The 6409-nt window shown below is 42.1% G+C and overlaps 1 long non-coding RNA gene across 1 annotated transcript; it reads right to left on the bottom strand.

Moving 5' to 3' along the window:
* Positions 1–219: 219 nt before the first annotated feature.
* Positions 220–1012, bottom strand: LOC138925780 (uncharacterized). Its single transcript, XR_011441992.1, has 2 exons — positions 902–1012; positions 220–839 (listed from the first exon to the last, which is right to left on the bottom strand). It is a non-coding gene; the product is annotated as an uncharacterized lncRNA (long non-coding RNA).
* Positions 1013–6409: the final 5397 nt, after the last annotated feature.

The following is a 6409-nucleotide window of genomic DNA, read 5'->3' as shown; positions in this document are numbered from 1 at the left end:
AGACAGACGGAGAGCCTGATGCGGAATTTTATGTTGAATAATAAAAAGTTGTCCCACAGGAAGACGTGCATATATCATTCTTAGCATTCCCATAAATTTTAGTCTGAAAGGATACACATTTGCATTGACGAAATACTAGAGTAGCTAGGGTTTCCAAAAATTATTATAATAATCAAGTAATGAAAAAGTAAAGTTTTTTTTTAAAATGAAACATTTGAAGTATTTTTTTGATGTTATTATATATTAAGTTCCACCATGCATTCAAGCATATTTCGCATTTCTTGAAAATATTTCATTGTTTCCATAGGAGATGTATAAAAAATAAATCAACTGTGAAAATTGTTGGTTACTGGCCATAAACTAAAAATTTGTTACACAATCTGCAAGGAAATATGTCGGAAATATGCAAATTTTTTGTTAGTTTTCCCTCTGGTCCACCTCCTCATAATATTCAACCAAAAATTGTAAGGCCAGTAGTGTGTGTGGGAAAAGTTTTGAGATGAAAAATCTGTGAGTCGAGGTATATAAAGGTATAGTATAAGAGGAGAAAATTTGTCGTTGCTTGGCCGGCCAGGCCAGGCTTGCTCGAACTTCCTCACCTCACCCATTTCCCATTTAAATGTAAATTAATGGTCAGTTAAGCTGTCAGCCACGGTTTGGCTTGGAGTTTGGGTCTCATTCGGTCGGTTCTGCGGGTCTAACGATTCGGGTGGATGATGGGAATGACCATCGCAGCACATCACAGATTTGTGGTGTTAATTTGCTGTGAAATGTTGACTGACCAGTGACCGGTGGACCAGTTTGCCAGTTTACCAGCTTACCAGCTTGATGCCATTTGCCTGTAATTAATTGTCCGTGTTTAATGTGGGTTAATTTTATTTATGGCCAGCTCGTTATTTACATTTACGAAATGAAAGGCGCTCAAATCTTCACACGGCATACAATTACAGAATAATATTTCAGATTTCACATTTTGCCTTTTGCATTTCAGTTGAGAAGTCATCGTTGTTGTGGTTGCCTGAATGTGACGTGGCAACACTGACAGGACACTTCTGACAGCCCAGAGACAGCAAGGACTAAGCTTCTGCTAATGTCAACAGCAAACAGTTCAAAATATACAAGGTATTACAAAATGCGACAAAAGTATACTCTGTGTTAGAAATCCTAAAAGAAAGTAGAAGTATTTTTTTTTTTAAAGTTTAAAGTACTAAGAATTTTTAATATTACATTTTTTTAAAAAGGAAGTTCTATAATTTTTTTGTTTGTCTAAGAGGGTTAATAGAATCCTTTGAGGGAAACTGAGTTTTTTTAGGTGTCATATTCGTAATATAAGCCAACCAATATTTCGGGCGAAACCCACTGGAGGTTATATTACATCCAGGCTACTGTAGGGCATCTCGAAATATAAAATTGCATTGCGGGCAAGCTGGGGGAGAAGGTTGAACAAAAGGGCTACGAAAACAAAAGCCAAACAATAAGCAACAGTGACAGTGGCACTGGCAGTTGTTTCCTGCTCCCTGTACCCTGTTTTCTGTCCCATTCTGGATCTGACAGTTGTCAACTGTTGTTGGCTGCTGCCTGTTTTCTCGTTACATCTTGGCCACTCCCCAGCTTCCAGCTCCCTGGTCTGTTTCTCAAATTTTCCTTATTTCTTATACAATGTAGTATATATGTATGGATGTATTTTCTCGGGTCTTTATTAATGCGTGTGCATCACTCCAGTTATGACAGGAGACAACAGTTCGGAGCTCACCTACGTTTTGGGATCTGTCCAGGAAATCTGGACCAAGCCCCCTAGTTACCCCTGGTTACCTAGAATAAACTAGCAGCATTGTTGTCCTCGACTGCGATCATAAATTTCCTTTTAACCAGTTTAGCCAAGAGGGAAAAAATATCATAAAATACAAAATGAAGTACGCTCGACATGCCTCGGACGCTCTAAAATTTATGTGACAATTTTGTCCGGAATAAATGACTGCAGTCTGGCCGAAAGAAGGATGCCCAATATGGAAGTGAATGTGAGCATTCAGGTTTTAGCAAGGGTAGCAAATGGTTGTATTAATTTGTAATATATTCCAATTAAAAATGTAGGATCTTGGTTCTAGAAACTAATGGGTATAGAAATACACCAGGGAAGTCAAAGATTTTTTACCTTTAGGGACTAAGCAAGCAATTAGTAAGTAAAGAGTACTAGTATTTATTTCCCTTGCAGTTTGTAGGATACTTTTTAGGGTAATTGCAGTTCCTGACACTGTCTATGGCACTCAAAACTCCATTACATTTTCTCTTTCAGAAATTAGTTGGGTTAAAAGACACGCACACACCGAGTGGCAAAAACAGGAGGTTTGCCAGCAAAAAAAAAGTCAGATGGCGATGCAAGTCCTGGCCAGGCTCCGGTGATTGCCATTCCACAAGGCCCACAAAGTGGGTGGCCACTAGAAACTAACCCACTAACCGGGGGCAGGGAAGGGTTTGTGGGGTCTGTGGCTTGGCCTAGAGGAGGGGCGTTCGGCACTTCAGCACTTGGTCCGCTCGCTTTTGTCTGTTGTCGGTCATGTTGCATAAATCTCATTTTGGGCTTTATTTACTCACAAAGTGTTCACGTTTCGAGCTGGTCCTCTCTTTCGGGCGCTTTGCAGCCGTCTCTGTTTGGCAAATAAATTCATTTAGTGGCATTTAGTGGCCCCTTTCACCTTATTGTCCGTCCCACCCTGGGCCACCAGGGTCCAGGATATTGCCATCGCCCGATGTGCCTGGGTGTGTGTGTGCATTTTATGGCAGACTCTGCGTTTTTGCGGCCAAACATGAAGTGAAAATTACACACACACATATGGCAAATGTAGCGCAATTGTTTTGCCCCGAGCAGAGGGTGGTGGGTGGTGGTAGGTGGTTGGGGCTGTGGCTGCTGGATTTGGCTTTAGTCGGCAGTTAATTTTCATATTTTCTAGCCGCACTCACATACCAGGCCCATGACCCAGTCCGCCCACCGCCACCCCTTGTGCCGACATTCTGTCGTAAATAAATTTAACAATTTATTTAGATTGCAATGACAGGCGGATGCTATTAAATGCGAAATTTATGGGGTCCTTTTGGCGCTCCTCTAAGGGAGAGAAATGGCAGTGGGGGGATGCACAAATAAAGTTTATGATGTTGCAGAATCGGTAGCCCTCCAAAAGGCACATACCCTATTCAGTAATAAAGCTTGGAAACAATGTTATACTGAATCCTGGTAATGGAAAGGTTTTTAAAATTTGTTTTCCTTAAAAAAGGACTACTTTAAAGAGCACCGGAAATTCCCTTTCAATATATTAGGGGACTATTGACAGCAGGCATTTAAAAACCCAATCCACTTGACCCCCAAAGTCATCAATTTGAAATTAGAACTCTCTTCCCGGCAGATATCTATTTCAAGTAGAGCACTTGACTGGAAATACTGTTTTGTTTTTCTTTTCACGCTACATGTGCTCGGTTCCTTTTTGAATGGAAAGGTCAAAGCTAAACGCTTTCATGAATATATTTAAGATAAAATAATTTATTGGCAACATTAAACTAACCCGAAAACCGATACCCCAAAAGGGAGCTGGGAAAAAAGGGTTAAACTATGCACTGAAAGAAACCACTGGCCGAGAAACCAAGCTGCTGGCAGGGCAATCGTGCGTTAAACAAACTTCCTGCATAATCCCAGGCCCATGAATCTTGTCAACTGCCATATCACCCCCGACTCTCCATTTCGGAAATACAGGAAGTTAACCCCCGTTTGGTTTTGGATATGCTTTTGTTTGCCTGAAATTGACTGATTACCCACAAAATTACCAACATTTATTTGTACGTAATTTGAGACATTAATAAAAGTTCCTTTTCTGTTTGCTCGCCTTCGGGTTCGCTTGGTTTGTGTTAGTTTTCCCCCGGATGTAACCCCTTTTTATGCTGGCGGCTGGCAGTTGGCCTCTAATATTTCAAAATTTGTAACATTTGTTACTCTCGAATGACATCAGCTAATTAGCCTGAGACAACTTGAAATTCGTTGATGTTAATTTGGTTTTATGGCCTCCCCAGGAGATCGGGTTGAGTTTGCCAGAGCTGAGGTGGAAAAAATTAGAGGTATTTCCTGGGAAAGTTTTTAAGAAGCCAAGATATAATTTGCATAATATACGCAGATGTTTCTTTAGGCTTTAGATTTTTATTTCTAAATATTAAATACTTACTTTTTTAAGGAGAAGAAACACATAAATAATACTCAATAGTTTCCTATAAGTTTTGGATCTATTCTCTAGCAATTGGCTCGAGTGCGTAATTTATGTGCCGAGCTAGGCTAGGCCAAGTGTTGACGGAAGTTGTGAGAACCATTTAATTTTCTTAGGGCTGGGATCTTTGTTAGAAATTCGAGGAACTAATTGAGCGTGTCTCATGAGGCATCAGCACTTGAACCAGACGAAGACGAGCCACCAGCAGCAGCCCCAGAATCGGCATCACCAGCCGCACCGCACCGACAGACTACCGAGAACTCAATTTACTTTTTCATTAAAACGAGCGATGAGGATGGATGCGAAGGATGGAGGATAGAGGATGGAGAGCCCTTGAGTGCAGCTCCAATTATGGGGGGAAACTGACATCAGTTCGCGGCTCGGCTCGGCTTGGCTCATAATGAAAACATTTAACCTGTCGTCGTCAGTGATTCAACATGAAAATCATTGCCCGGCAAGGGGATTCGGTTTGAGTTTTCCCTCTCGCCAGACCACTTTTTCAATTATTCGAATGGTGCCCAACGACCAAACGAACGCCACACGGATCCTTTCGAGGAACCGGAGGCAAGCACTGGCACTGGAAAAAGAAAAACACTTGAGTGGGAATTGACAGAGAGGCAGGTTTCAAGTTGAGTGCATAATACACCTTTCCTTCTGCGCGCGGCTCCTTGTTGTCATTAATGAGACGTCTTCTTCAGGGTCTCCGACGATTCTGGACCGGATCGAGCGTTCCTTTGGTCTTCGCTGCACAGTCATTTCCACTTCAGGTTGTCAAATACTATGGACACGGGCCCTCGTCATCTTTTGTGGCAGGCCAACCGCCGCGACCTTATGATCATCATCCCCCAGTCGATGATTCCAGGCCGCAGTGTGTGTTTTCGACATTTTGGGTATTATGTCGCGCCTACTTTTTCCGCTTTGCGCCCCGACTTAAATGAGCGACGTCGTCTCGCCTTTGATCTTACGCTTCGTTTCTAATTTGATTATAAACGCACTCCACGGCAGAACAAAATAGTCCCCCCAACCATCTAAGGAGCATTCTTGACAGGTTTAGAAGTTATAGTCCATTTATTTGAATACCCTGTAGTCTTTTTGGGAATATAGTCCTCAGAATGACAAACCAAAATAAGGGATAGAAATAAGAATTTAAGGAATTAAATTAATGATTTCCAAGTCCCAGAAAAAATAGAATTCTTCTTTTTAAAGGGTATTACTGAGCACGAATAATATAATACATAAACACCTTAGTCCCATTCTAGACGTCTTCATTTTCAGCTTGAATGCTTGCCAGTTGTGGCAGCACTTTCATTACACTCACACACTGGCAGTGACACTCAAACACAGATACTCAAAACGATTCGAAAACACAGGGATACCCCACTTCATTCCAACTCATTCCGTTCCACTGATGCTGATGAGTGCGCGCCGCGGCTTACTCAATGACGCGTTGAAAGTGCCATAAAAAAGGACATGAAGACATCCCGGCCAGTGGTCTGGGAGTGGGAGTGGGCCTGGCAGAAAAGACAAGACATAGCTGGTACTCAGAAGCGCGACGGAGACGTAGAAGTCATGTCGGTGGAGGGTTAGGTGATGACAGCATTTTAAATGAAATGAAAACGAGATGCTTTCACTTTGGCCTGCCCCGGCCCAGGAGGGAATGTCTCACTCGGGTGACTTTACCAGCCCACCGACCCATCCGTGCCCCACTCGCCATCGCTTCTGGCTTAGATTGCCAAAGTAAGCAGAAATAATGTCAGCGACCTACAAGAAACTGGATTATGTTATGGGAAGGAGTGGCCCAGAGCGGGGCATGTGTAAAAAGGGTTTAATGCGAGGGCCTGCTAGAAAGGCGATTACACAAGGGTTAGGATGTTGATTCAAATGGATCAATGGCTTCGATGGGGTAGATGGGGTCTGTTCTCAAGGAAATTCATAATAAATTCATGCATTAAATCGATTGTGATTATTTCAAGTACAAATAGAACTCACCGAGTAACTCATTGTAGGAAAACAATAAAATAGGTATGTCTGTGATTTAAAAGCTACTTCAAGGAGACCGCTGCAGGTGAAAATAATTAAACAAAGTGTGATAAATTCGCTGTTTATCCGACACATAACGATGAATCGGTTCCATCAATAAATTACCACTGAAAGTGGCAAGAAGC

This window comes from Drosophila bipectinata, chromosome 2L, assembly GCF_030179905.1.
Source record: "Drosophila bipectinata strain 14024-0381.07 chromosome 2L, DbipHiC1v2, whole genome shotgun sequence".
Classification (NCBI taxonomy): domain Eukaryota; kingdom Metazoa; phylum Arthropoda; class Insecta; order Diptera; family Drosophilidae; genus Drosophila; species Drosophila bipectinata.
Note: the sequence above shows the minus strand (reverse complement) of the source record. Positions and strands in the feature narration are given on the sequence as shown.